This window comes from Gambusia affinis, linkage group LG18 (genome assembly GCF_019740435.1).
Source record: "Gambusia affinis linkage group LG18, SWU_Gaff_1.0, whole genome shotgun sequence".
In the NCBI taxonomy this organism is placed as follows: Eukaryota; Metazoa; Chordata; class Actinopteri; order Cyprinodontiformes; family Poeciliidae; genus Gambusia; species Gambusia affinis.
The window spans coordinates 4,090,030-4,101,520 of NC_057885.1; the positions used below are offsets into that span (position 1 = coordinate 4,090,030).

The following is an 11,491-nucleotide window of genomic DNA, read 5'->3' on the forward strand; positions in this document are numbered from 1 at the left end:
GTTTTAACTGAAATAATGAAATAATCTGCCAATTAAACTAGTACTTTTTATTCAATATTAAGGAATTACTTGCGTGCTAAAAAGTCATGTGTAAGTTAGTTTGGTCTTACGTCAAGATGTTTGCACTAGAAATTATACACACCAAAAATACTTGGTAGGATTTTGTTTTTGCGGTGTTAATAATAACCTGTAACACAATCAAAACTAGAATTCATCAAACAGAGAGGCAAACACTTCTTTGCCTCTCTGTTGCATATACAGATGCAGCACAGTTCCTGGGTTTTGTTCCTAAACGATGTCCTTGATGGGAATTTGCTGAGTTAACAGCAAAGTAAAAGAGTTTCGACTTTCCCTCTGCTCGGATGCGATCGACGCGGCGCGATTAGAAGGTGAGCTCTGGTGGAGATTAAGATCTAGAGCAGGTCTGTGATGTGTTCTTCCCCTTCACGTCTCAACTCATTTCCAAAGACAGATCCCCTCCTTCTCCTATAGGAGACTCTACATTTCTCCAAATTCCTGCCTTCGGGTTCAGGCGACCACGCCGCAACTAATTGCCCTCAGAGATCGAGTCGGTGTCTGGTTGTTCCGTCGAACGCGAGGACATCGACCGAGCTGCGTTCACCAGCCGAGGTGGCTCATATCTCAGCCATGGTTAGCTCATAGCGCTAACTGCTCCGACGTGGGACGGTGTGGGTTAACAACGAGCTGTCGAACCGCAGATCTGGACCCGTCAACCTTGATCCGCTACCGGATCGCTCAGCCGTGACACATGGAGTTCAGCCCGTCAGCATGAATAAAGCCCAGCGACAAACTGCCACCAAAAAACTAGATAAGCGTCAGGACTCTGCGTTTCAGGGTTTGGCTTTTCAACTTATTTTGCATTATGTTTTGGTTTAGCCCTTCATGGTCATTTCAGTTTTATTATTTGAGGTTATTTAGTGTGATTAGAATGGTCTTGTTATTGTTTTCCTTGTTTTCAGTCATTTGTGGTGTTTCTATAGTTAAGTTTATTTTTTAGTTACTATACAGTTATTATTACGTCTTGGTCTAGGTCAGTGTTTCTCAATTCCGGTCCTCAGGCCCCCCTGCCTGCATGTTTTCTGTGTTTCCCTGCTGCTACACACCTGGATTGAATCTATGAGTGATTAACAGGCTTCTGCAGTTCTTGATGCCTGCTGAACAGGTAATGCAATCATTTGGATCAGCTGTTCTGAAATAGGGGCACATCTAAAACATGCAGAGCAGGGGGTGCCTGAGAACTGGGATTGAGAAGCACTGATTTAGTAGTACCAGTTAAGTTATTGAGTCCTTCTAGATTCCCCCTGAATTGTTTTTAGCTTTTCTTGTCTGGTTACGTTAGGTTGAATTCTGTTACATCTACATCCATTTTTTTTAAAGTAATCCTAGTTATGTTATTTCTTAAGTCCTTCTAGTTCCCCTATTAGTGTTCCTAATTTTCTCATTTTGTCACTTCAGGTTTAGTTAGTCTTTTTCTGTCAGAATCTCTGTCCATCTTTCTTTAGTGATTCTAGTTAGGTTATTTCTTTGTTTCAATGTTCTCTTTACTGTAGCTCTAGGTTCCTTGTTTCCCTTTAGGTTTCTGTTGCCCTCATGTCTTTCTCTCTTCTGGTTGATCAGATTTTCTTTACTCTTAGTGTCTTCTGTATTTTCAGCTCCATGTTTCCTCCCTGTTGTTTTCCCCTTTGCCTCGCTGTGCCATCTTCTCCCCCTCAGCCAGCTCCTGTGCCAACTACTCACACCTGCAATCAGTTGCCTCTTCTCGTTAGGTCCATTGTTCTGTTCTACCTTTCAGTATTTAAGCTCCTCTATCTCAGTCACAACTCTCCAGTCTGTCTTGTTACCATGCTCGTCATTATGCTGGTTGCTAACCTCATGTCTCCAGTTTGCTTGTGTTTTGGATTTCCTTGTGCCCCTGGATTTTTGTTGGTTTTCTTCATTAAAAAAAACCCCACAAGGCTATTTATGTTGCTTCGTTTACCACCACTAATATACATGTTTATAGATTTGCCTTGTTGCAAACAACAATTTTATTAATTTAGAATTGTTTTTTTACTGGTTAATATAAAACATTATGAAAATACGTAGTTAATTATGCTCAATTAAATCCCAGAATCGTGCAACTGAAACATTTTTATCCAGCTTGCTCATATATTCCCTCTAGTTATTGTGGTATAGTACTTCCTGTTTGTGTACCGATGGTCAGATATTAGTCATATTCAACTGAGCAATAAACTTTTTCCATAAGGGTTTCTGTGGGTTCAGTATTTTCCTACACACATTTTGGAGTGTGTAGAAAATTGCCTATAGAAACACTAAACACTCAGCTGACGTCCATTCCACCATTTGGTTGGAATTCTGTTGGATTATATATTCAGTTATAAATTGAATATGTATTCAATCAACTTTTTTACATTGCATGTTTTTTTTTATTTAACTGTCATTATTTTGTGTTATTATTGTATTGCATTAATTTCTATACTTTTTACAGGTTTATACGAAGAAGTTGAGAGACATGAATACTTTTCCTCGAGACTGTTAGAACCAACGTTCCTGAACATCTGTCTTCCCCGCTACGACGGCGCTCACATCTGGATCTCTGTTTACATGTCACGCGTCACGAAGCCTTTCAGAGATCTAAGCTATCAGCAGCTGACATTTCTGCGGCAGTCAGCTGCTGGAATGACGTCTTATAAATATTCAACGTCATCGTCATGTTTGTACATCTGAGAAACGCCACGAAGTGATCAAGTTTCAGAGAAACCCAACAAACCAAAAAGCAGAGACACCAGTGCGGAACCTTGAGGTACACCGATATAAACACCAACCATTTCAGAATGCTATGTCGTGTGTAAACACTTTCTCCTCTAATTCAGAAATGATTTGAAAAAGAAACATTTATTTTCATATGTTAAGAACAATATCACAAGGGTTTTCTCAATAGACAGCTAATTACTACTATCTCTTTTATCCAGTTTAGCCTCGATTATTATCTAGAAAAAGTTTTTCAGCATAGTGATGATTCTGACTGCATCAAATCAAACGAAAAAGGGCAAAAAATATAGAGCTGCTGAATTATTTGTCAGGAAATCAATTTTACATATTGACCCTGATTCTTCCTGAACTGTGTGGTAATATCTACTTTTAAATATTTCACACTGCCCCCATTCCACCACCACAGCTCTCTCAAATCTTGTGCAATTGCTCCTTGAAGACCGTCTGCTCGTTTCTCACTCCAGGACTGAATGTCTCTTTTAGCTCGGTGATTGATACCTCCCCTTAAGCTATAGAAAAGCCCTCCAAGCAGCAAAACCATTTAGCCAGCAGCCTGAGTGATATTGATCTGCAAAGTCTGAAATGAGGGAAATTGAATAGCACCGCAGCTAATTGTATAGTAATGAAGGCAGGAGGGAAATAAGCCCACACATTGTTAGTGGCCTCTCACTGTGTGACCTTGATTGCATGGAAAAAAAGAGAAAGATTTGCGGACCGACAGGCGAAAACACATTCAGGGGTTGAATGTTGGATGTCATATTTTTTGCTCCTGCAACGAATTACAGAAATCTCCGCTGCGGTGCAACTTCAAAGAGATTCAATGCGCAGCATCCTGATAGGTTACACACAGGGGGATTTGTTCTGCAGTAATTGGAAGGTGTTCGTTTTTGTTTTTTTTGTTTTTTTGCAGTTGGGAGAGATGCACATAAAAGTCTGTTATGGATGGAGAAAAGGATCTGGCACAATGAGTAACTACATGCGGTATCGATTTGTCTGGGCAGAGAGGATCGCTCTTAGATTTGCTCATGTAAGACTAATGAACAGATTATTGATTTGATGTCCACTCATCAAAAAAGAAGGAAAAAAGCGGGAGAGCCGCCATGCTCTGTGATAATTTGACGTCTGCTCGTCTTTTTGAACCCGCCGTGGCACCTGACGGCGAGCATCTGGAGCTGTTAACCTCCTTGTCTGTGGCGGTGGCCGGTCGTTGCTGTCGTCTGCCACTTGGGGGCAGAATTGGGCTGCTCACCGCTGAGGACGTGGCGAGGGGAGGCTGCTCGCAGGGAGGTGGGAAAACTTCCAGTGATGTGGCAAAAAGAAGAAAAGAAAGCAGCCACTGTCAGGATGAATCACAATGCACCATCATAATGCAGATAAGAGCACAATATTTGTCTCTTATATGTTACTCCCTATTAAAATCCAGCTGTGCATATGAAGTTGATTTATGCTGAAAAGTTGCTTCACTGTAGCGACGCCTTTTTACTCTCCGGTCAATAGATTTGTGAATATCTTGAGTATACTGGGATTAAGGTTATTATAGGTAACTAACACTAACATAAACTGAAATTTAGAAAACATTTTTGTTAAATAAAAACAATGGTTAATGGTGGGCAAACTATGAGAAACTGGAACTGTAGTGTGAGTTTATGAAATGAACCAAAACATGCTGAAATTATAGATACAATATACTGCGTTTTTGTGTTTATCAATCAATTTATTAGCCTTCCAAACTTATAAGAAATAGATTTTTTTTTTTATTTCACCTCCCTCACATAGAGTTTACGTCAGCTGTCGACAAATTACAAAACTCCATTCTCCTCCTGGTGGCGCTTATGCTAGTTTGCAAAAAATGGCGACGCCCAGAGTTGGTTGTTCTACAAAAATTGATTATGTTTTCTGAAAATGGAATCTTCTGTCGGGTATCCACTATCCAGTCCATGCAAACATGATCTCATTACAATATTTTGACCTTTTTGAATTCTGTGCCTAAAAATTAACCAAAGTATAAAAAACATACAACTACTACTATAACTAATAAACACTGAACTAAAACTAAACATTTAACAAATAATAAAAATAGCAAGCACACTTTAAAAACTAATTAAAACTAACTGTCTGAATCAGACAAACAAAAAGTCACAACAAGAATAAAATGAAACCGTAAAGAAAAACTCAGAACTATTATAGCCCTGGTTTGGATCTGGGAGAGTGTACAACGGGCCTTTAAAGTAACATATATTAAATTATTAAATCCACAGGTTGCTTTTACAATTTGTAGTCAAACTGAGCAGACAAGTTTGACAGAAAGTAAAAGAAGCCAGGAGGGCCCCAGAGGGAGCCCGTGGCACTCGAGCCGTGCTCTTCTGATTGTGCCGACATTTAGGAAACATCTTGGCCGTCTCTCGCAGAGTCCAAGAGGGTTCCGTCAGACAGCCATGGCCTAATTGCATTAGGCTCGTTGCTGACTCTGGTGAAGCGCTGAGTGCCACAAGGGGTTGGGATCCTCATTAGAGTAGAATCAGTTGTGATGAATATCGCTTTAAGAAAAATGCAACTTCTGCCAAAGAAACCCAACGGGACTTGGCCTAGACCTTTCGGTCCTAACACGCAACTTTATAACATCTTTTTGTTGAATTCTCAGAGGGATTTTCATTATTCGTTAAAGTTGGCACTATGAAAAAAATACCAACGTTATCTTGTTTTGAGGTCCTTTTCAGGTATAGAAAAAAGATATTGGACAAGGAAGGAAACAACAGGAGGACAGGATCTTTGTAAGTGCAGCACAAGGGCAGCTGGATCCTTCAGCCACTCCGGTATTGATGAATCTCAATCCCCACCTGCAAATATGAAGCAGTTCAGAATTAGAAACCTGCCAGCGCATCACCTCATCTTCTCTGCTCTTGCTTCAAGAAGTCTCATTTAGCCACTGCTGATACCAAATCAAATTACTGCAGCCCGGAGGATTGACGCAAAATCAATGGCATTGCATCTGCAGTGGCCACAGAGCCCATATTTAATATTCCTGAAGCAGCAAGGCGTGGGGGAGCGAAGAAGGGAGGGAAGTACACCTCAGCAGCAACTGCACTTTGACTGATGGATGTGTAGATTGTATCTGGTGACCCTGGCATCACGGATAGTGCCGCTCCACCGGAGTTATCTGTAACTCCGGGTGGACAATCCGCCGGTGTTATTGAGAACTCCCTTGTTTAAAAATGAAACCCAACAAACATATTTGCAGCTTTACTTAACGACCCTCTTTCCTCTCCATCCCTTTGGGAAAGGCTTGGGGGGTATTTGCAGATCAAAAGCAGCACTTTGATGCACATCATACCCTGCTTTGAGGTATTCATGAAGGCGCAGACAGTGTTCTCTATAAAAGTGTTGCGTGTATAAATGGCCACAGTAAAGGCTGCCTTCGAGATGTGGGCTATCATTTCTCTGGAAGAAGAGTCTTACTTTATCAGTGAATGCATCACATGGTTTGCTTTCGGTTCATAGCTTCTCGCAGCCATTTGGGGGTTTTATTTTTTACCCTTTAGAGCTTTTTTGTCCTTCCTTCAGTCATTTGTTCAATGCTGCTTATGTAGGGAAGGTCATACACTTGATTTATGACTATATATAGCATAAATTGGTTTTTATATGTGCCATTCTTGCATTCTCTACTATATGCAATGAATAAAAAGTTTACAAACGCACTGTCTGATTGGTTATTCAGTAAGATGCAAAATTTCAGGTGGGCATAAATGGGTGGCAATAAATCTGGAAGAAACGGTCTTTTGGCCCCTGATTTTCAACAGAGGCACCATAGAGTCTCCCTCTAATGAAAATCTAAGTGAAAAGAAAATCCAAGAGAAGCTAAAGTTCAAGATATCATTGAGACAGGATTGTTTTTTAGCGAAATATTAGACAATTCAGGAAGTGGAGGCAGAGTCCTGCCTACGCCGTTCTCAGCAGGGGACAAGAACCGCTGACCCAGAGTGAGTGTAAAGTCAGGCAGAGGGAGGAAAATTCTGTCAGATTCATTATAGAGCTCCCAGACACAAGGTGTAATGGAAGCAAAATGCACAATGCTGCTGGAAACAAGGCATGACTCTATGGCAGAGGTCGGTGAGGCAGTGGCAGCAGGAGAGGCACTGTCAAAAGGACAGCTGGGGATGATGGATACTGCTGGGTTGTTTCTGTCTAAATGTCCTTTCAAGATTGCAGGCTACAGTTGGTGTCGGAGAGAATGAGACGCGAGGATAAAGCAATGAAAACAGGCGTAGGTGGGGTGAACGGACTTGTGGAGATAGTGGCAAAAGTCATTTCAGGTTGTCCAGGGGAAATCATCGACTTGGACTGGAATGCTTCCTCATGTTAGCATTTGCCAACATGTCCATTTGGGAGAATACCCTGAGGCGAGCCCAGAGCTCAGTTGAGAGACTACATAGCGTGTTTTACCTGGGAACCCCTCTGGATATTGTGGAAGGAGCCTGAACCGCCTTGCCTAGGTTGCTATCATGGAGACCTGGACATGGATAAACAGGAAATGGACAGATGGAAACATAATGAGCCTTACCCTCCATAAACAACTATCTAAGCCAACAGGCAAAGACGGCTTGCTACATTGCGTTTTCATCTCATTCAAACTGAGAAGAAGGCACCCCTCACTCCGAAGCAAATAGATGCTCAGAATAGCTTAGAATAGTTGCTTTGTCTCGGCTTGTTTAGTTGCATCACCCACCGTGACAGTGGGCACAAAATAGCAGAGCAGAGGAACATAATGCAGCTATCACGTTGTCTCCGTTTTGAGCAGAGAGCTCTCACAGAACCTTCTCTTTAATTTCGTCGGCTTTCAAATCAAAGTCGTGATAAATGTAATCATAAATGATGAGTGGCAGCAAGGTATGGCCAGACTAGTAAGAAAGAGAAAATAGAGAGACATTTAGGACAAAAAACACACAGAGTAAAGATCTGGAGGCAAAGACGAGTCTTCTAAGAATTCTTTAGGGGTGTTGCTCTTGTCTGTGAGGTCAACAGAGATTTACAGCCCTGCTGGAGAGAATGGTCTTCCAAAACCTTTCAAGTTTTTATGAGAAAATCCCCGTGAGGCGTGTAAAACCTACCTTTATTAAAGACCACTTAGGCAGCATTTATGACACTGAAGAGCCTTTGTTGTCGGACGTATCTTTAAACCTTGCTTTATGTGGGTTTGTGAGATTTACGGCCTTGGAAGCAGGATAATGTGTCTTCATGCTACTGTTTTTATTAGACAGCTTCTTAGTTTTTAGAATTTTTCCCGTCTCTCCTTAATGTCAAACCTCAGATTTACTCTTGGCATTTTTGTATGCTAATCCAAGTTTTTTCTCAAGTTATATTATAATGTCAAATGTACCCAACCTTCATCTGGAGATCTGCCCAGGCCTCTTCCCTGTGGCCCGGTCCATGAGGTAAAACAACACGAAGGCATGGCATTACAGACTACTGTGAACCACCTTTTCTGATAAACTCAGACTTTGAGGTAATCAGCCAAGGTAATTATTTTTGACTCAATCAGTCTAATCTCTTTTGCTCTGCAAGCAATTATTTTCATCTACAAAAGGCCTGTACCTTATGTTGTAGTCTGCTAATGTGTGTGGCTGTGAGGAAACCCTGAGCCGTGCCCACTACTTGTTTGGCTCCAAGTTCGGCTCCGTCATTGGAAATTACCTCAGGCGTTCAGGTGTTGTGATCCCGATGTTGCCAATAAGAGCCAGAGGCAACAAATAGCTGCCATTAATCAAGACTCCATTTGATGTTAGGCTAAATGCTAATTAAACACTCTCCCATTTCATTTAAACACAAGATGTCATTTACAAAATCCAAACCGCAAAAAAACCCAGCAAGCCAGAGAAAGGGGGAGACAGGCATCTCTTTGGTAACTTAACAGTCTTTGCCTGTCCACTGGGCCTACGAGGGCGTTAACCCCTGACTCGGGACCCCTGACCTGGGCTGGTGAATCTGCTCTCCAGGACAGTTTGAATCCATAATATGGCTTTAGCTGAGTGGTCCTGTGGCCAGGCGGGTCGCATTCCTATCCCCTCTCTCAATTAATTCTTCCTCCACTCTCATTCCACTCCCATTGCCACTGTTTTAATTGCTTTGAAGCTAAGTGCTAACCGTGGGGAGCTCAACAGGATGTTTTACAGAGCTTTGGGGAGACTGACTATTAATAAATAATACATCCCTTCTGTCCTCTTTCTTCACTGCACTCTATACCGCTGTGGAGAGGAGCCCGGCAGAGAGCTAGCAGGTTCTGATAACCTCCAACGCTCTTGTATAGTACTGGTTTGTCTGCAAACACAAAGAAGGGAAATGTCTGATCATCAGGATAGTTTGTAAAATACATGCCACCAAATTATTTTATTTTCATCTTTATTTTTGCATTTGTTGTGCATCCAGAAAGTATTCCCAATGATTCCCTTTGTCCACATTTTTCTATGTCAACCTGACTCCAAACTGTATTAAATCAATTTCTTTCCTTCAAATTATATACAAAAATGCAAGCTTCTGTTCTTCCGCCTCCCACAGCAGCCCACCCCTGTGACTCCCCCATTCAGCTCCTTCAGACTAGCCAGCAGCAATTAGCAAAAACCTGGGGGAACTGCAGCATCTGCTGAGCTCATTATAGGAGCTACTTCATTGTGAAACGCTGGTAAGCATGTTGTTAACGTTTTAATAGAGGAGCCATCTTGTGATGACTTCCTGAAGGCGGAGTTTCAGAAAGAGCAGGAGTTTTTAAAGAGACAGAAGCCCAAGTTCAAGGCGTTCAATGTTTGAAGTATCATGGAGAAACAATAGAACAGAACATGTACAAGAGCAGCTGTGACGAGGTGCTGTTTTGGGGATTTTGTTTAGATGCATGCTTTTTTACTTCCTCACATCGATGAAGCTTGATCCGTTTAATAACGAGAAGCTACTTTGAGAAACGCGATCTAGCTAATTATTTCATTTTGGGAGCTACTGCCTTAACATATACTCTTTATGGGAAAGCAGATGATGATTAGTACTGCTAAAGAGCCTGAGTAAGGTGCATGTCACGAACAACAATAATGAGGTGAAGCTGGCGAGGGTGATAAAAATGCAGTAACTATAAATTAGTACACCTCACCTCGATACTCTTGTATGTGGAGATCCTTTAAGGAGCACAGGAAAAAATGTCAACATCAGAGCTCCTCTTCTACTCTGAATATACGTCTGAGTTACTGAGACTGAGGCAACCATGTTGTTTTAATCATTTTTTTTTATTACCTTCCCCATGACTCCACAGACCAGAGGAACAATAATTTCATCACATCTGACTTAACGTTCATAAGCGATCCAAGCGCTAGTTTGAACCAGCATTTGAATTTTAAATAAATCATTAAACAAGAAGTCATGAATGAGACTAAACCAACTTTATGCTTTATTGTTCATGATATAGAAAAGGCACGTTGAGTTACTATATGAAACTTAATCACACCTGCAGCCTGACAGGTTTTATTGTTTTGCTCTACGCCTCAGTATTTTCATCCATTGAAAGTTTTAATAAAGTTTTTTTTTTTATTATTTGTGCTAGAAATGGCAGACAAGGCCTGTTTGTGAAAGGTGGTTAAATATGTTTGTTCAACTGAGTAATATTATTTCTTTCCTTTGCTTTGTCTTGTCACGTTGAAGCAAATAAATCGCATTCAGTTGCACTTTGTTAGTAGTAGTAATAATTATAATAAGTTTATTTGTAAAGCTCTTTAAAATAACCACTAGGTTAGCCAAAATGTTTTACAGTGGCTAAAATGAAATAAAACATACAAAACACAAGGAATAAAACAGGATAAAAGGCAAGAGAGAGAAGAATGAAGTAAAACTATAATAACAAATAAAATATGTCACACTAATGAGTGTTAACAGACATTTTGAACATCTTTATTTGAAGATGCCCAGGTTGTTAACCCTAACAAAACTGGAAAAAAAACAAAAAAAAAAAACTGCAGTGCAGTAGAGCGGTGAATCGTATCATGTTAAATTCTTCTGCTTCCATCTGTTAATCTAAACGAATTCCATCGTTGGCGGTGAATGAAGGTAAGCATCGTATCAGCCCACGACGCCACAGGACGCAAACTGCGTGACGCTAGCTAATCTGAAAATAGAGAAATTAAATCTCACTTGCCAACCGAAGGCTGTGTCAGATCATGAGGTCATGAAGGCAACAAAGCATTTAAGGGTTTACAGTTATGATAGAAAGATCAACTGATGAAGAGGACCTTGACCTCAGGTTTATGGAAGAAAAGAAAAAGGGTGACACTGAAGTCCAGGAAGACAATGTGGAAGAAAAGTCCAACAAATTCCAAAGCATTAGTGGATTATTCTCTTACAGTAACTGTCATAAATGGTAAGCTGGACGTTACTCAGAAGGCAAACATGAAAAACCAAAGGGGTTTTTTTTCTATGTTTTTCAGGACCCATAAAAAGGCCCTCTGGGTTACTTTTATTCTAACATGGCCAGATTTTCCTCCCCTGGTTACAGATAGGACTCACTGCTGCAGCCTGAACAGCTGTTAGCACTAGCACACTGAAGTGAGAGAAAGAGAGAGACAAAAGTTCAGTTTTGACAACTGATAACTAGGAAATAACAAGGTACAGGTACCAGACTTGAGATATTTAGCAGAACAAACGGTGTTCAATGAAAACCTCAAAAACTTTG

At 40.9% G+C, this 11,491-nt stretch overlaps 1 long non-coding RNA gene across 1 annotated transcript; it reads left to right on the forward strand.

The window, feature by feature from the left end:
- Positions 1-118: 118 nt before the first annotated feature.
- Positions 119-4,234, forward strand: LOC122820516. Its single transcript, XR_006368808.1, has 4 exons — positions 119-389; positions 493-856; positions 2,510-2,824; positions 3,704-4,234. It is a non-coding gene; the product is annotated as an uncharacterized LOC122820516 (long non-coding RNA).
- Positions 4,235-11,491: the final 7,257 nt, after the last annotated feature.